At 40.1% G+C, this 19446-nt stretch overlaps 1 protein-coding gene across 2 annotated transcripts in view; it reads left to right on the top strand.

Annotated features, from left to right (window-relative positions):
• The window catches only part of GMDS (GDP-mannose 4,6-dehydratase), a 574940-nt gene that overhangs the window by 315712 nt on the left and 239782 nt on the right, over positions 1 to 19446 (top strand). The window lies entirely within an intron of this gene.

The following is a 19446-nucleotide window of genomic DNA, read 5'->3' as shown; positions in this document are numbered from 1 at the left end:
GGTCATTTAAATCTTTGATTTTTGTTTTTAAATGGCTTTCTCAGAGGCCATTCTCTTCTGAACCGTTTGTCCTGCGGCCCTGGGCCCTCGGAAGTCTGGAGGTCCTGTGCTGACATCACGTGTTCTACATTCAACAGCACTTTTCTGTTCTGAGCTTGCCCTCCTCCCCAAAGCTGAAATAAATCAAAGTTGGTTGAGACTCAGTCGCAATAAATCAAGACCTGTCCAGAACTGGAGCCTGCCCAGTCAAAATGTCATAGCTTGGCTTTCACTGAGGATTAATTAAAGGCCTGATATAAAGCCCAGATGTGCTGTAGGAGAGTAGCAAGCTGCCTGGTGGCTGCGTCGCCCCAGGTTTCTGCCCACCCAAGAATACGCTGGAGGAGGACGGGAAAGGCATCCAAGGTTGGGAGGGCACGAAGGGGGAGGGAGGCTCCCATCAACGCATCTGAGTGGGCTTTATCTGGTTTGGAGGAAATAGAACAAGCTCTCCAACAAGGAAAAAATTCTATCTATGTCAGGCTATGTGTATACAGTATTTAAGTGGAAGGAAAATATAATAGTTCAGAAATTGTGTTTTAACTGAGGAGACAAAATGAACCAAGTGAAGGAACTTCCCTTGTAAAGAAAAAAAATGATAAAATTAATGCCTGGTTCATAGTGAACTTATAAATTTTTTTTTTAGCTCAAAGAAGCTGTGCAGATAAAGCACTTTTGAGGTACTTTTATTCACAGAAGGATGAATTAGTCAGGGACAGGTTTTGGATTAGGATTTACTCTCAGTTTTTTCTTTAGTTCTACATGATTCCAAATAACCTTCCAGAAAAGGGCAATAGCTTAAATTCCCATGGAACATGTCTATATGAAAGTGACTATGGAAGATGCACAAATTCTCCATATGTACAGACAAAATACTGCATTTGAAATAGAAAACAAGATATACTGCATAATTTATTTTTTTAATTTTTAAAAAATTTTATTTATTCATGAGAGATACACAGAAAGAGAGAGAGAGAGAGAGAGAGAGAGAGAGGCAGAGACCCAGGCAGAGGGAGAAGCAGCTCCATGCAGGGAGCCCGATGTAGGACTGGATCCCAGGACCCCGGGGTCACGCCCTGGGTTGAAGGCAGGTGCTAAACCACTGAGCCACCCGGGCTGCCCTACTGTATAATTTAAAACCATACATAGTGGCCATGTTTTTGTATAGCTTTAAACTTAACATTTACCACTATAGAAATTTGATTCTAAAGTTGGGAAAAAAAAAAGTACCATCAAAGATTAAAAATACATCAACAGTCTTTTTCTATAGTAATATGTGTACTGAATATCTGAAAATCTGAAAAATAGTTATTTAGAAAAACTTTATAAATGAAACAGTTAATCTTTTGATTGCTATACAATCTATAGTAGACAGTTGGTGCTAATAAGTGGAATACTTTGACTGGAAAAAATAAGGCTCTTTGTGACTAGGAGAATTTGCTATTTTATATACATGTGTTTATATAAACATTAAGATTTTTTTTTAAGATTTTATTATAAAATGACAGAGAGGCAAACACACAGGCAGAGGGAGAAGCAGGGTCCCCGCAGGGACTTGGGACTTGATCCCAGGAACCCAGGATCACACCCTGAGCCCAAGGCAGATGCTCAACCACTGAGCCACCCAGATACCCCTGAACATTAAGCTCTTATCAATGGAAATGAAAGATAGACTTTCTCACAGTGTTATATTGATATTCACATTCTAGACATGAAACTTTTGTGTCTTATGAATTTAAATAATGAAATGGCATATAAATTCAACAGATTTCAGAAAAACATTGTAGTTTCAACTGAAGTGATCTGAATGTTTTTATATCTATTATTCGATCTAGCTATTTAAATATACAATCATATCCAGTTGTAAGGATTTTTTAAACTACTGAACTTTTATTAGCCACATTATAAGTGATTACATATAGCTTTTAGTATTTTTATCCTATAATCTGAATATCTTGTGGTTGAAATAGCAATTTAAATAGGCTTTTAGCATACTTTTGAAATTTGTCTGAAATAACAATTTCAGCTGTTTGCCAGATGATCAACCTACATATTTCTATTGAGATTACTGAAGACTGGTAGATCATTTGGGTTGTTAGGATCTACCGGCATGATATTTGGCTTTCTAAGGCCTTCTTCAAGGACTATCTCTTATTTTAGTCAGTTACCTAGAAAAAAATAATTACTGCAAACTAATTTCCATTAGTACAGATAATTGATATTTTCAGAAGGTTTGCCATTTCATGCTTTATTGCTTAGTCCATAAGTAGATTTTATATTTACCATTGCTTTTTATTGTACATTTAAATTTGACTAACACTGTATGAGGTTGAAGAGCCCAGGTCAGTGTGTCTCTAGGGTGAAGACTGATTGGATTTTAAGAGTCGGGAAATTTAGAGAAATAGACCTTTCCTACTGCCCACTTTAAATACTCTTCTATACTTGACTCTCACGATGCAAACTTGAATTTACACACTTCAAAAACTTTGAGCCAGTTGGCAATTAATATATGACTTAGCCTGTGATACTGTAAAGGAACTTCCAGATTTTTCTAATCCATTAGGCTTTTCTTTTATATTTCAATTTGAAGTATTTTCACCTTTAAATAAAATTAAAGCCTTTTATCTTTGGACTATACTCTTCCCAGCACTTACAATAGACCTTTTCTGGGGGATCCCTGGGTAGCTCAGTGGTTTAGTGCCTACCATTGGCCCAGGGCGTGATCCTGAATCTCGGGATCGAGTCCTGCATCGGGCTCCCTGCATGGAGCCTGCTTCTCCCTCTGCCTGTGTCTCTGCCTCTCTCTCTGTGTCTCTAATGAATAAATAAGTAAATAAAATATTTTTAAAAACCCCAATAGATCTTTTCTCCTATCTAGCCTTAAAGGTTGTTTATGCAGCCACCATAGTAGTAATTTATTATTTAGTTGTTTGTGTGTTTGTCTATCCAGACAGATTTCAAATCCTTTGAGGGCAATAGTGCTGTGTTTGATTTGGTTTCTTCAATGTCGAACTGGGTAACACAGGATGAGCTCAGTATTGCTGATGACTGAATAGACAGGAGACTGGCCTGTGTCTTTTCTGATTATAAGGGGTGCATTGATACATCATTGCCATGGCATACCAGAGGACACAGTGGATTTCTCTGACAGCCCTTCAAAACTACTACCTAAAAGCGTTCCAGCTCTGAGAGGAAGAACAACAGAAATCTCCTAGTACATACATATTTGGAGAAGATGCATCACTTTTTCTACTTGGGTGATTGTTAGTTTCTAGATGATCCTCAATAGATCTGAGTCACTGTAATTTTCTAAAATAGGTGGCCTGGCTCCTAGAATAATCTTTTTCATTATATATTTTTCCTTATGTGTTTTAAATCACATTGAGGTGAAAAGCTGACTTACTAGACCTAATATAGTATTTTTTGATAAGTGAGCATGTGCACTGTTAAAATAACCCTACCTGTGCCAGCAAGAACATCTTATTACCAAGCCCAAGTATTAACACACTATTGTGTTAATGGTATTAACACACACTATTCAGAAAAGATTGATTTTAAGAGCTTGCTCTAGTCAAAAGTCAGCATTATGTTATAGGTGGAAAATGTACCTTAATTAACATAGACTGTCCGTAACCCAAGGTGTTGTGCCTGGGAGGTTGGACTCAAGCCTGCTTGCCCTCTGTGGCTAAGACTTGGGGTAGAGAGATCAAGGAGACTGCAGTTCTGATACATTAGCTCCTCCGGAAAACGTGGTTGGCTCCACGGGCCTGCTTGGGCTCTGCTGCCAACACTGTGCCCCTCTTTCTAATTTTGATTGTTGCTGAAGACATATGTTTCTTGCTAGTTAGATATATGAGGAATTGGCCTAGGGAGGAAAGACAACTTACAGCATAACCTGTCTCCCTAGTATGTTAGGACAGCATAAATGAGTTGCCTGAAACACTCTTGAAGTGATACATCAGAAGCACTTTTTTAAATTTAGGATGGGCTACATTTTCAATGTATAACTTTTCTTTTTCAATGTATAACATTTTGGACTAAAAGGTTCACATAGAAGTTGTCCACTCTGATTAGACGTGGAAATGAAGACCAAAAGAAGTCAATGATTTATTATTCAATGTTGTACAACCAGAGCTAAAAAAAAAAAAAATAAAAAGACCTGTCAGCCTTTTGGCTACGTTTTTTTCTTTCCACTATTGTCTCATATTGTCACATCATTTTAAAGATTGGTGGAGGTTGACCATAAAGCTTCTTGATGAGTTTCTGAAAATACATCTAGCCATATGCTCATCTTACAGGTACTTTTTAATTTCATATTATACTTCAATACGTTATCTTAAAAATGTCATCATTTATGAAATCTGACATCATACTAGCATGAGGTCTTTATGAACATATTTTTAGTGGCAATATATGCTTAGCTCTTAAAATTGAGGGGATAGTTACAGAGACTGATTTGACGGGGTGCTAAAGTATCCGGCAGCTTTTTCCTTCATGCATTGTTGGCAGTGTTTGCTGTAGACTCCACGTGATAAAAGTATTAGATTGTTACATTTCAGCAGTTATCTGTAGCTGCTCAGGAACCACCTCCACTTGGGTGGTCATCCACCCCATGTTAGACCCCAAGGAGGTCACCCCCAGAATTGTACTCTCTCTCCTGCTTTGCCCGGTGGGAGGCCCTAACTGGTGGGGAGGGCTTCCAAGCCACTCCTTTGGCACAAAGAGGGCTTCCTGCTTCTCAAAGCACTCCTTCCTGGGGAAGAGACAGTTTGTGTAGAAAGTCAAGTGACTTAAACATTCACTAGAAATGTGTGGGTGGCCATGTGGACTTTCTTCGGGGACTGCCAACAGGGTGTCCTGCCACAGGTGACCGTGTTCTTTTTGCCCAACCTCTTTGCAGCCAGATCCCAACTGATGCTGTCTTCAATAAAGATTAGGTCATGTTTACAAAATAGTCTGAGCTAAGGTTTTCCTGAAGCCTTAGGAGATTGTTTTTTGGCTTTGAAATTTAATATTTTTTATAGTAAACTTATTAAAAGTTCTACTTTTTTCCATCATTTCCTGGAGTGGCCTGAGGGTTTTCTCTGTATTAGTTCTGTGCACCACTGAGTTTTCTTAGTGAAGGTCTTCTCTCTTTAATGGACACCCTTATTTAAAAATCTCTTAGGTCACTGTTATCCCAGTTTACCCCACGGAGAATTGTAACAACTCTTCAGTTTACCCCTTCTCCACATAGCCATCCATGATACATGGAAACAGTGGCTTTAAATATCCTCCTAGTAATAAAGTTATGTACTGTTAATTATTCCAGTACATCAGTGCATGGAGCCTCCCTCTGCCTATGTCTCTGCCTCTCTCTCTCTCTCTCTATCATAAATAAATAAAAATTTTAAAAAAATAACACTAGTCACATTTAAATCTGACACTTTAAATATTATTCACACTAGATGTCTTACCAGCTCTATAGATAGGGAGGATGGATGGAGAAAGAAGGAATAAAAAAGCAAAGAAGGAGAGAGGAAGCTTTCCTTCTAATTTTATTCTCCTATCGCCACTTACAGCCCTCTTAACAGAGCGGAGCATTTATAAAGGACGTGGTAGTTTGTGAAGCCCTCTTACGTACTTTATCTCAGTTCTTTCCTTTCACGGCCTTTATCACAATGGTAATTAATTATTTGTGTGATCTGCGATGATCTTTCTCCCCCACTCTGTTGTAAGCTCCACTAGGGCCTGGCCACGTCTGTCCTGACCACTCCTAGATTCCCAGCTGCGTGCCCACTTTCTGGCCCATGACAGGCTCGCCGGAAGTACTGATTAAATGAGTGGGTTCTTAGAGCACCCTCACCCTGGGAGGCTAATTTGAACCCCCAGTCTAAGAATCTGTTCGCAAGCTCCCATTGCACCTGGTTCTTTATTTTGAAACTCACAAAACACACGTAGTTGGTTGTTCAGAGACTTTCTTCCAGGCTAGACTGTTGGCTCAGGAGGGCTTGGCTGATGTGTGATTCTTCTTGCCAAGTCCCTAGGGCCTAGCACGGTGCCGAGCGTGTGTTGATGCTTAGTTTATGTTTGTTGAATGAACAACCAGCAAGCAACCCTCAGATGAGGAGGGTGGACACCATTGTTTTGGGGCTTTATAGAAAAGGGAATTGGACCTGAGAGGGTGAACGGCTGGACTTGGGTCGGATGGTTTGTGGTGGAACTTTGACTCGCGGGTCTCCTGGCTTTATGTCTCGTGGTTTTCCACTGCACTGCACTGACTCATTTGTTTGAAATCCACCTCATGATGCTCTCTGAAGAAGACAGTTTCCAGGTCCTGAGAGACACAGCCGCTGCCTCTAGGACGGGGATCTGAAAATGAAGTCTAGGAGAAATGGCTGATCCCTCCACATCTCCTGCGGGGACCAACAGCTGTGAGTTTGCTTGATCAGGCCAACATGCTTGATCAGCACCTCTTCAGTAGGACTGAGGTGCACCTACCTTAGGACTTCCGGGGTGGCTCGAGTTCCTTTCAGGAATTCTCTAATGAAACCCTCCTTGAGGAAATCTAAAGCAGTCTCTTCTTTACTCCCTAAGGTGAAACTGTTGTACATAGACATAATATTTAGGGGTATATATGCCCACACCCCAAAATCCAACCCTTGTAAAAAAACAAAACAAAACATTTTTTTTTCCTCATAGTTCCTGGAGGGATCATGCTCCCTGGCTGTAATAATCCCTCAGGATCAGTAAATACCACTTATGCTGAAAATAAGCACAAGGTCAAGTGATTCTTCCTTGAAAATAAAGAGACTTTTTATTAACATGCTGTGCTTACTCATACTACTGCAGCTGGGACCTTCAAGCAATAGTTATCTATTCATTGATTTATTCACCAAACACTCACAGGTGATCGACTCTGTAAAAAATAATTTCCACCTTCAGTAGCTTAGCATCTGGAAGGATAGAAGTTGATGGTGTTGGTACAGAGACTGAGCTAGGTAGTTTCTAAAGTATTGTGCAAGTCTAATTTTTTTTAAAGCCCAAATAATTTAATTCTGAAGGCTTCTTTTCTTTAGCAGGTTTTATTGTGGACATAAGTGAGAGGAAAGGCCCTGAGGACCTTCAACAGCAGGGGGCTGGCGGGGGACAGGGGCGGGTCTGCGGTCCAGCCTGAGCCCTGACCGGAGGAGGAGGCAGCAGGGTGCGCTGAGTCCTGGTGGGAAGGGAGCGGCCTTGATAGGAATCCAGCCTCCACAGGGGATCGAGTATCAGTTCAGGAGCTGCTTCTCAGTGAAAAGCTGGGTGGGAATCATTCAGTTTCAGACAGATGGAGAACACTGGTCCAGAGAATGGATTCCCGTGCCAGGATCCCTGTCTGGGCCTGGTCGTTGTGCACATTTGGTTCACTAGCTCAGCGGTGTTTTTCCGTTAAAGAAGCTTGAGATTTCATATGACAGCAAAAACTTCAAAACATCTGTCTTTTTAGAACATGTGAATTATTTGTGTAGACTTAGAATTGTGTCCTAGCCTGTGGGGGAAGGGGGAGAATTGCAACAAATTGATTTACAAAAAGTGAGTACTTCTAAATAAGGGAAAAGTTCATTTTACAGGACACCCTGCAGGATGCTTTGAAATCATGAGATCTCCCAGTGCAGCAAATACAAGCAGTATCTTTTTGATTTATACACCCTTTGCCTCTCTGTGTGCCTCATATGATGTGTCAGACTTTTAGGAACCTTAAAGCACCCCATTCTGATGAAAACACATGTAGTTGCCTAAAAAAAGAAAGCATCAGGCCACAGGGATTGCCGACCAACCGTGACTTCCAGAACACTAGTTGGCAGGACACACCCCCTCTCGGTGTCGGGGACTCACACGCTGAAAGTGCTCTTGGGCCTGTGACCAAACCTTCTGTGAACCCGGAACTCATCTGCACTTGTGTGCCGGCCGTGGGGTCCTGGGGTCCCCTGGCCACGGATGGCTCTGGGCTCTGCCTCTGGGGCCGTGCACACGTTCTCGTCTTTGCCTGTGCTGGTGGCTTACGGCTGCCGCTGAAACTCAGCCGTCTTCTTGAACCTTTGTATCCCAAAGCTGTGCCATCTACTAGCAACCTAGTAGAGGTTTTTTATTTAGTTTTTTTGGTGACATTTGCCATTTTTATCCTACACCAAAGATTCACCTAAATTCTCATTCTAAAAATGATGATGTGGCTGGGAAGGCAGCCGCATTCTAGCAACCTGAAGACACCTGCCCGTGAATTCCAGAAAGCGTATGTGTCTTTCGTGCTCATCAGAAGATAAGCATTAAAGTTGCAAAATTGGGACCATAAAGGAGGTTTTATTGGTACTTATGGTAAATTTTATGTTGTGTTTACATATACAGATTATACCGTGGTCAGTCTAGGTTTGGTTATATACATTTATTTAGATGAGTGGTTTTGAGAACTCATAATAGTTACAAAAGAAGTTCGTACATATACAGTCATGCCCTTCGTTAAAGGTTATTTGGTCAGTATCACAGGTACCCTGCAGGCCTACATCTGGGATATTACAGGTTCAGTTCCAGACGACCACAATAAAGCAAATATCACAATAAAGCAAGTTAAGTGAGTTTTTTTATTTCTCAGGGTATTTAAAAATAATACAGTACACTTAAGTCTATTAAGTGCACAATAGCATTATGTCTAAAAAGCCCTACACACACACACACACACACACACACACACACACACCTTATTTAGAAAATACTTCATTGCTAAGAAATGCTAATCATCATCTGAGATTTCAGCAAGTCATAATCTCGTTGCTGGTAGGGTCTAAGCTCGACGTTGATGGCTGCTAACTGATCAGGGTGGTGGGTGCTGAAGGTTGGGGTGGCTGTGGCAATTTCTTAAATTAAGACAACAATGAAGTTTGCTGTATCAATTTACTCTTCCATTCGGGAAGAACTTCTCTGTAGCTTGTGATGCTGTTTGATAGCATTTTACACACAGTGAAACTTCTTTCAAAATTGAATGTCAGTCTTCTGCTTTATCAGCTTAAATTGATGTAATATTCTAAATCCTTTGTTTTCACTTCACCAATTTTCACTAGAAGATTCTATCTCATAAAACCACTTTCTTTGCTCATCCTTATCCATAACAAGCAGCTCCTCATCCATTCAGGTTTTATCATGAGATTATAGCAATTTGGTCACATCTTCAGGCTGCACTCCTAATCCTAGTTCTCTTATTTCCACCACATTGGTAGCTGCTTCCTCCACTAGAGCCCTGAACCCCTCATAGTCATCCATGAGGGTGGGAATCAGCTTCTCCCAGTGTCCTGTTCATATTGATGTTTTGATCTCTTTCCATGAATCACGAATGTTCTTAATGGTGTCTATGGTGAATCCCTTACAGAATATTTTTAATTTACTTGGCCCAGATCCATCAGAGGAATCACTGTCTATGGCAGCCACAGCCTCATGAAGTGTATTTCTTAAATAGAAAGACTTAAAAGTCAAAATGACATCTTGATCTCTAGCTGCAGAATAGATGCTGTGTTAGCAGGCCTGAAGACGACATTCCTCTCACTGGACATCTCCATCAGAGCTCTTGGGTGACCAGAAGCATTGTCAATGAGCAGGAATATTTTGAAAGGAATCTTTTTTTTTCTGAGCAGTAGGTCGCAACAGTAGGCTTCAGATATTCAGTAAGCCATGTTGTCAGCAGATGTGCTGTCATCCAGGCTTTGTTTTTCCACTTTTAGAGCACAGGCAAAGTAGATTCAGTATAATTTTTAAGGGCCCTAGATTTTCAGAATGAAAAAAAGGCATTGGCTTCAATTTCAAGTCCAGGTACATTAGCCCCTACCAAGAGACTCATCCTGTCCTTCAAAACTTTGAGGTCAGACACTGACTTCTCATCTTACCTATGAAAGTCCTAGATGGCATCTTCTTCCAATTGAAGGCTGGTTCCCCTATATTGAAAATACATTGTTTAGTGCAGCCACCTTCAGTAATGACCCTAGCTGGATCTTCTGGATACTTTGCTGCAGCTTCCACATCAGCACTTGCTGCTTCATCTGCATTTTGATGTCATGGAGATGGCGTCTTGCCTTAAGCCTCATGAACTAACCTCTGCTAGCTTCACACTTTTCTTCTGCGGCTTCTATACCTCCCTTGGTCTTCAGAGAACTGAAGAGAGTTAGAGCCTTTCTCTGGATGAGATTTATCTTAAGGGAATGTTGTGGTTTGATCTTCTACCCAGACCACTAGAACTTTCTAAATATCAATGAACAGGCTTTTTTGCTTTCTTATCATTCATGTCTTCACTGGAGCAGCACTTTGAGTTTCCTTCAAGAATTTTTCCTTTGCATTCACAACTTAGATAACTGTTCAGGGTAAGTGGCCTAGCCTTTTGCCTCTGTTAGCATTTGACTAAGTCTTCCTTAGGCACTTGACTAAGTCTCACTCAGCTTAATCATTTCTAGCTTTTGATTTAAAATGAGAGACATAGGACTAGCCCTTCCTTTCACTTGAACACTTAGGAGCCATTGTAGGATTATTAATTGGCCTCATTTCAATATTGTTGCATCTCAGTGACTACAGAGGAGAGGAAGAGACTGCCTGGTCAGTGGAACAGTCCAAAAACACATGTCTGTCAGTTAAGTTAGCTGTCTTAGATGCGTGTGGTTCATGATGTTCCAAACAATTACAAGAGTAACATCAAAGATCACTGATCACAGATCATCATAACAAATATAATAGAAAATGAAAATTTTTGAAACGTTGCAAGTATTGCCAAAATGTGACCCAGGGACACAAAGTGAGCAAATGCTGTTGGAAAAATGGCACCAATAGATTTGCTTGACTCAGGGTTGCCACAGACCTTTAATGTGTTTAAAAAAAAAAAAAAAAAAAAGAAAACCTGCAATGGAAATAAACTGCAATAAATTGAGGTGTATCTGTACATGATTCAAACAGCTTCCCATTCATGTTTGAGATTTTGGCAGTCAGCTTTTTCTAAGACTTCCATTTTTAATACTAGTGTTTGGATATAGATAGATTTTAACTAGTTGAGCACATTTTTTTCATCATATTCTAAATACAGTACAATTATCCTCTGAGCCTATACATGCTGTGTTTTTAGGCACTCTAATCATACCTGTAAATCGTCAGACATTCAATATACATAACCATGTCTGAAGTCAAGTACATTACATTCATTTTACATTTTAAACCATGTATATTAGATGAAATGCATACAGTTCCCTGAAAATTCAGAATGGTCAAGTCAAAGAATAAGATACCTTTCACTAAATCACATTCTCTCTATATTTTTAAATTAAACTACTCACATCTCTTTGTGATCTTTATGTTAATTTTTTATAATATCTTTTTAATGTATACTAGACATGGCATAAATATTTTCTCTATAAAGCCAAAGAAAATGTCCAAGCACAATTTAAAAGTTAAGCTATGAAAACAGTTTCTTAGTTTCTTTTTGACTTCGGGATATGAATTCATGTAAGAAAGCTTTCAAATTTCAAGTATTTCAGTAGTAGGTAAGTCATTAAGGGAGGAGTAAAGAAAGTATACTTGGGTTTTTCCTGCCCGATTATTTTCATGAGCATTTCCAGTGCAACAGCATGCGAAAGAACATAATTAAAATTGACCTAAAAGTTTTTACTCAATCATTTGTCCTGTGAACAGAGTTGTGGAGGGACTTTGATACAGTGTTGGGGGAGTGCATTATAATTGTACATCTTTGGGCATTTGCAGTACTAGTCCTGGTCAACACGGATTAAAGAAGTATTGTCTGGGGTTTCTCTCATACCCATTCCCTTTATAATGGCTCACCTCAGGAGGGCTTTTTCTCCCTCTCCAGATATTTTTCTAAATTCTAAGAGAAGCCCAAAAAGACTTCGAGCCTGGGTCCTTCCTCCTCCATGTTGCCTGCAGCTGGAGCCTAGCTCACCTTCTATCTCCTCCAGAACCCAGGAAGTTCTCACCCTAAGATTTTGGAGGCCCAATGCTTTCACAGGGCACAGGTTCAAATGGACCTTGAATCCATGGCACACATCTGGCTTGTGACCAAATAATCTAAGATTTTCATGGGGGAGTTGTGAGCTTGGACCTCTGGGGTATGTATATCAGACTGGGAAAGTAGGCTCCGTCTAGCTTTGTCAAGTTGGGATCGCCTCTGCTGGATCAAGGCCAGGGTCGCTGCTAAACGTCCTACCAGGCCTAGGGTAACAAAGAATTATCCAGCCCAAAATGTCAATAGTGCCAATCTGAGAAACTCTGCCTTAGCTTCTGCCCCTTACGGAGCTTGTGCTTTCAGACCAAGCTCCCTGCACCCCCACCCCCACCACTCCGCTTGTGCCTCTGTCCTGGCTCTTAGGAAATGACTCTCTGATTGTGGCTTTACTTCTCTGTATCCTTCCTTGATTGTGTTACCTGAGGCAGGGAACCTTTTGTGCCTTCAGCGCTGACCTGTGGCTGAGGAAATAGTAGTTGACTTAGAATGAAGACAGAAATGAATGGCACAAGATACTAATGCCAATTTTGCCTCTGCACTCTAAACTGAAACCAGCTCTGCATCTCTGTATCTGGTGGTTACGACTGGACATGCAGAGAGGGGCCAGGTGGGGCGTGAATGGCAAAGTGTGCAGAAGCCTCCTGGCCAGGACACTAGTGCCGAAAAGATTCTAGAGAACTCAAGCTCACTTCTACTCTCTATTAGCTAGAAGCTGTATAAGGGAAGGTGGAAGAAATAAAATGGAAAGCACTGCTGCCTAGTACAAGATTCTACAGTGTTAGGAAAGCTTTCTGTCCACCGTGTGCAGTACAGTAGCCACTCGCCACAAGTGTGACTGGTGCAACTCAGAAGTTTAATTTCCAACCCTGTTCGTTTTAATTGAAGTCAACTGAAATGGTCACATGTGGTTTGTGGTTACTATAACGGACAGTGTAGACCTGATGTCTGTTTTTTGGCTGCCCACCACACAATGGTGGTCTTGGGGATCATTTTGTTAATTTTATCCCAGTTGATCTTGGGCAAGGAAGAATGATAAGTGACACAAAATTCTAAAAAATGAGAAATAATACAGTGGGGAAAACAGTCCATTTTTCTAGAGTGACTTCTAGTCACTGTGTGGCGGAAGCCAGGCTTCGCTGGGAAGGAGTCAAAAAGCATGACCAGCGGTGCCACCCTCACACCCTCCCAGATTCACAACCCATGGAACAAAATTATTCCCACCGCCAAACCATGCCAAACCGTGCCAAACTGATGTACTGCAAAGGACTCCTGGAACCTCTCTGACCTTTGAACAGGTTCAGAATGTGCCACCTTCAAATGGGGATGAATATACTTCTAAGAGATCAAATTTGTTAATAAATTATAGAGCCTGGGATCCCTGGGTGGCGCAGCGGTTTGGCGCCTGCCTTTGGCCCAGGGCGCGATCCTGGAGACCCAGGATCAAATCCCACATCGGGCTCCCGGTGCATGGAGCCTGCTTCTCCCTCTGCCCCCCACCCTCTCTCTCTCTCTTTCTCTCTCTGTGTGTGTGACTATCATAAATAAATAAAAATTAAAAATAAATAAATAAATAAATAAATTATAGAGCCTAATGGAGAAAAAAGAATGCCTTTTGTTTGGATTTTGAGGGGATGTAATTTTTTATAAGTTTTTACTGATATATAAAATAAGTAAAATCCCATAGCCCAACCACCAAATATATTTTGCATGTTCATTGCTATAATCTCAAACTCCATGGAGCTCAGAATCTTTTGCATAAAAGCTTGATTTCTAAAAAAAAAAATCAGGATTTTTTTGTTTTTTTCTATACTATTTCTTTCTAAAGCTTCTGGCAAAATAGCCAAGTAGTAGTATTTTGGGTATGTTTATTCCCTTACTAGATATCTCATAATGGAAATAAAACAATAGATGTAACGTCTTACTTTCTATATAATAAGAGAAGAAAGATTTGGGTGAGAATGAGATAAATACGTGTTTTGCTGTAAAGAAAACACTAAGCAGTCTTTAAGATATTTAATATCACTATTCCCTCCTGTTCCGTTAATGTTTTGACATTATTAAACGTTTTAATATCAAAATTAGATGGTTATTTAGGAAAGGAAAATTTTTCTGCAGAGATTATTTTCATAGGACAATACTAATTTATGTCTGTAAATCCTTTTGCTTGTAACGGCACCATCATTCTTCCAGTGGAATTCCCCATGGCTTTCCTCAGAGTGGCAGTCAGATCAGATTAGAAGTGAGTAAAATATTATTGCAATCAATTAAAGCATTAGGCTTATAAATTGATCAATAATTTTTAAGAACATGATAGGTCATGATTTCTTTTCATTTCATTGAAGAAAAATGTGATAGCTAAGATGAAAAGACAGGTTTATTTTTGTGTTAGGTATTCTGTGATTAGTTAATTAAATATTTTCATCGGTTAGGGTAACCTCTTGTCTCTCAGCTCTGTATAGACTTTCACAACCGTGCCTCCCATCCTCCTGATCAGATTCTCCTCAGCCGCCTTCAGGCTCCGTCTTATCTAACTCCAGTGCCTTCCTTCTAGAGGGCTTTCTTTGGAGAGGATTATCACTGAACTCTCGTGTTCTAAACCCAAAGGTCTTAGGTTTGTAAAAAGGTTCATGGCAGGTCAGATATTTTTCAGTATATTTTTTAAAGGGTTGCTTGAGCTAATTTAATTTCTTATGTTCATTAATTCCTCTCCTTCCATCTCCACCCCCCTCTGAATAAACGGCCCTTCACATGAATCCAATTTAGCTTCAATGCACCTTATTCACACTGCCTTTTATTGCCAACCCCATTCCAGCCAGCTGTACGACTGCCCGGCTGCCTTAGGTTTCCCGATTTAGCTCTGGAAATGATTTCAACATGGCAAAAACTTTTCACTGGCCAATTTGGAAAACAGGATTCAATTTGTGAAGAAAGCCCAAAATGGCAAATGAAAATGAAGAGGACAGAGAACGTTGGGACAGGGGTAGACAGAGCAAGGAGATGAGAGCCCTTTGTAACTCTCTCCCCTACCTGGCCTCTGGTTCCATTTTCTTCAACTGAGGTAGGATGGGGAGGAGTTGGGCGGGGGAGTTGAAGCTGAAAATCAGTTCTGAGCCTTGCACTTTTGTCACTCTCCTTGGAGCTTCTCTTCTTGACTTTGGTTTATTGCAGCAGTGGTATAAACATGGGCTCTCCCCTGGCAGCTGGAGGGGAGTGGGCAGCAGTAGCCAGGGTGACGTTTAGAGCGCAAGCAAAATTGTGTGGTCTTATCTGGGAGCAGCCATAGGAAAGGGAAACAGTTTGCAGCTGTGAGTGAGAATGCATATCTAATCAAAGTAGGCCAAGGCATCAAATGTTCACATTTACGCGGCTGGGGGCAAGAAATAGTAACACTTCCCTTTTACAAACACCATTGAACTTCTAGCCACCCTGCTAAATTTCAGTCTGTCTATTAGATCCAAAAGTTAGTTTTTAAGTAATTCAAACGGGGTGTTAAACGGTTAATTAAAAGTGGATTTATTGTAGGCTTTGGTTAAAAGATATGTTATCGAAATTCATGCAAGCAGATTGTAGATTCCAAAACCTGGCAGATTTCAACATCTAGGAAGGATGTACTTCTAGGTAAAAATTGTGTGTGTGTCATTGTTTTTCTCTTTGGGTATATAGTTCTATCTCTCCCAAGAGAAAATAAGTGTCGTATTTAAATATGAGCCTAGTTTAATAGGTGCTCCTTTGATCTCTACCGTGTTGCTTCTGCTACTGTGGAATGTGTGATATAAAATAGTAAGCAATCACATCTTTTTCCTGCAGAGAACACTGATTTTGAATAATTCAGAAGCCTAATACCTTCAGAAGTTAACCACTGACTCTAAAAGTTTATCCATTTAGCTGTGTCATTTTGACATATCTACTAAATGTGTGTAGTCATTTGCATTTGTGGAGATCTTTGGTCTCAATAGCCATTTCTGAATCTAGAAGAGGTATTAGATATAGTCATACAAAGATGAAAAAAAAAATGAGCCCGTCTGGCTAAATCAGGAGCTCAAATATTTATTAAGTTAATAACTGCTTTAAAATAGGTCAGACATATTCTAAGCATCCAGGACAATCCCTAACATTTTTCTAAATTGGCATAATCTATTCTAGAAGTTTGGAGGCTAGGCTAGACTCCACTAGGCTCTGACATAGTCATCCATCGCACCAGTTCATTCCACAACCCAGCAGATTAGACTCCTCTGCTTTGACCATCAAAGATGTGATAGCTTTGTTTTGGAACAGCGTAGTCAGTATACTGGGTTAGATATGGATTTATTTCTCAATTGTCTGGAGGCCAACAGTAGTGAACATTTGACTTAGGAGTGTGTGAGAATGTAAAGGAAAGAATAAATAAATGAAAATGACTTGCAAAAATAGAAACTATGTGGCTTGACAAATGTTTGTGCATGGGAGGCAAAGGAAAGAATCAAAGATGACTCCACATATCACAACAAGAGAATAGATGGCGTTGCCATTTAAACAAAGTCAGGAGTTAGCTTTGGGAGAGAAATCAAGGCTTAATGCCTAGAATATTAGCCCATGCGTTTATGATCAATTGGTTTTCAACAAGGATACCAAGACAATTCATGGGGAAAGAACTTCATACCATACACAAAAATTAACTCAAAAATAGATTATGGACATAAATATAAGTTTAAAACTATCATATTCTTGGGAGAAACATGGGAGAAGATCTTTCCAACCCTCACTTAGGCAAAGCCTTCCTAAATATGTATCTAAATATGTATCTTAAATATGTATCTAAAGCACAAGCAACAAAAGGAAAAACAGTTAAATTGGACCTCATCAAAATTTAAAGATGTTATGTTCTTGACACCATCAAGAAAGTGGAAAAGCAACCCACCAAATGGGGGAAAACATTTACAAATTATATGTCCCATAAAGAACCAGAATATATAAATAACTCTTATAACTCAATAATAAAGGCAAATAACCCAATTAAAAATAGACAAAGGATTTAAATAGACATTTCTCCAAAGAAGGTATTCACATGACCTATAAGCACATGACAAGATGCGTCATTAGTCATTAAGGATATGCAGATCAAAACCACAGTGAGAAACCACTTCCCACCCACTAGAAGGGCTGTAATCAAAACTACAGACCCAGCAAGTGTTAGTGAGGATGCAGAGAAATTTGAACCCTCATTCATTGCTGGTGGGAATGTAAAATGGCTCAGCCACTTTATAAGATAGCTTGGCAGTTTCTCAAAATATTAAACATAGTTTAATTTATAAATTAGGCACATAAGAGGTTAACAACAACAGCTAATCATAAACTAGAATAATTATAACTATATATTGTAGTAAAAGTTATGTGAATGTGGTCCCAATCTCTCTCTCACAGTATCTACTGTATTATACTCACTCTTCTTGTGATGACGTGAGTTGGTAAAATGCCCACGTGATGGGATGAATCCAGAGGAATGACGTGGATACTGAGATGTAGCCCTAGGCAGCTGTTGGCCTTCTGACTAGACGTCAGGAGAAACATCTTCCAGCCATGGTTGATCTTCTGGACCATGTTAATGGAAGCTGCGGAAAGTGAAACTGTGGATAATGGGGTTCTGCTGTGCCTCCATATGACAGCATAGTGTTCCACCATAAAAAAGAACAAAGTACTGATACAGGTGACAGCTAGGATGAACTTTGAAAAGATTATGCTGAGTAACAGAAGACAGACCTACAAGGCAACATTTTGTATGAAGCTGTATATATGGAATGTCTGGAATAGGCAACAGTGTAGAGATGTGGAGTAGGTTAGTGGCTGCCCAGCATGGGGACCGAGGATGGAGAGTGACTGCTAATCAGTATGGGGTTGCCCTTGGGGATGATAAATGTTCTGAACTTGGGAGTGTACGGGTGGTTGTACAATGCTGTGAACATGTTCCAGTCCATTGAATTATACACTTTAAATGGGTAGATTGTGTGGTGGGTGAATTATGGATCAATGAAGATTTTTTTAAAAGAAACAAAAATGTTAATCTTAAGAAACTGAAAGCATATTCAAGGGTGAAGTCCAGTGGAACCTGGGAGAGAGATCTGGACCAAAGGGAAAGACACGGAGCTCTGTGTAGAGGAGTGGACGAAGCTGAGGAAGTGAATCAAATGTCCAGGGAGAACACAGAGTAACAATAGTGAAGTTGTGGGAATGCAGAACCTGGGGACACAACCGTAAAATTTTTTAAGGACAGAGGTCAGAATGGTCTGAGAGAGAATAAGGGAACAGTGAACAGTACAGAATAATTGAGGCAAGGAGAAAGAGGGATTCACAGAGGAGGTAGTTTATCTCAAAGGTAAATTTGCAATTGACTCTGATGTTGGGGAGATTGTAATTTTACAGTTAAGTGCAGTGGAGGCAAAAGCCAGATACAAAGCTTTAATTAATAAGGCTTAGAGAAGGTAGTGTAGACTAGGTTTTCAAAGAGTATGGGTGGAAAAAGAAGAAATTACTGAGGTTGAAGGAAGGTTGTGCTGTTGATAATGATAATGACATTGTTTAGAAAGGAAAATCTTAAGATTCAGAGGTAGAGGGAAAGGAGCCAGAGAAGGGAATGACTGATAATTAGTGCAGAGCAGAAGAAAACTCATTACAAAGTAAACCTCTGGATCTCAGCACTATAAACACTTAGTACCCCCACCTCTATGCCCCTAGCCCCTTCTTTCCATTTTGGAGGTAGGCATAAGCTACAGTGTAAGTCTATTTTTTTTTTTAACTGAATGAAAAATATACCTCACCTGTCGATAGTCTGTCATTTTGTAAAATGTTTCCAAAATATGTGCCCTAACACTGGCTGGATTCTTCTCTGCTAGAGGCCCATCGTTTGGTAAATCAGGATCCAGCGCTGCCTCTTAGGAGCTTGGGCACAGTGTTGTAAACGTCTCTAAGTATGTGGTCTTAGTTCTAAAATGTAACAATAATGTCTGCTTGCAAGGGTTTTGGTAGAATTATTGGAAAAGTATTACTGAAAAATATAGCTAGTAAATAACTGGTGAAGAGTAAAGCCCTAGAATAGACTGCCACGGGTTCCAACCTAGGGTAGTCTCACTGTGCCTCTGTTTCTTCATCTGTGAAGTGGGTAAGATAGAGCTGCTTACCTCACGTGGTTGTTACGATGAGTAAATGGCAACGTGCACGCACGCAAGTACAGAGCCTGGGGCATCGTTCAGTGCTCAGTAATTTAAAGTGGTGGCATCCGTTGCTGCTGCTATTACCACAACTCAGAGTGAAAATCTAAGAACAAACAGAAAAAAAGGAAGAAAGAAAGGTTTTCTCCAGTTGTTAATGGGAGCTAACTAGTAAGAATGAACTCTGCTGATTTAATTGTTTATTCGAATTAAAGTCTGAAGCTG

The sequence above is a fragment of the Canis lupus genome, chromosome 35 (genome assembly GCF_011100685.1).
Source record: "Canis lupus familiaris isolate Mischka breed German Shepherd chromosome 35, alternate assembly UU_Cfam_GSD_1.0, whole genome shotgun sequence".
NCBI classification, from domain to species: Eukaryota; Metazoa; Chordata; class Mammalia; order Carnivora; family Canidae; genus Canis; species Canis lupus.
This window is presented reverse-complemented; position numbering and strand designations above follow the sequence as displayed.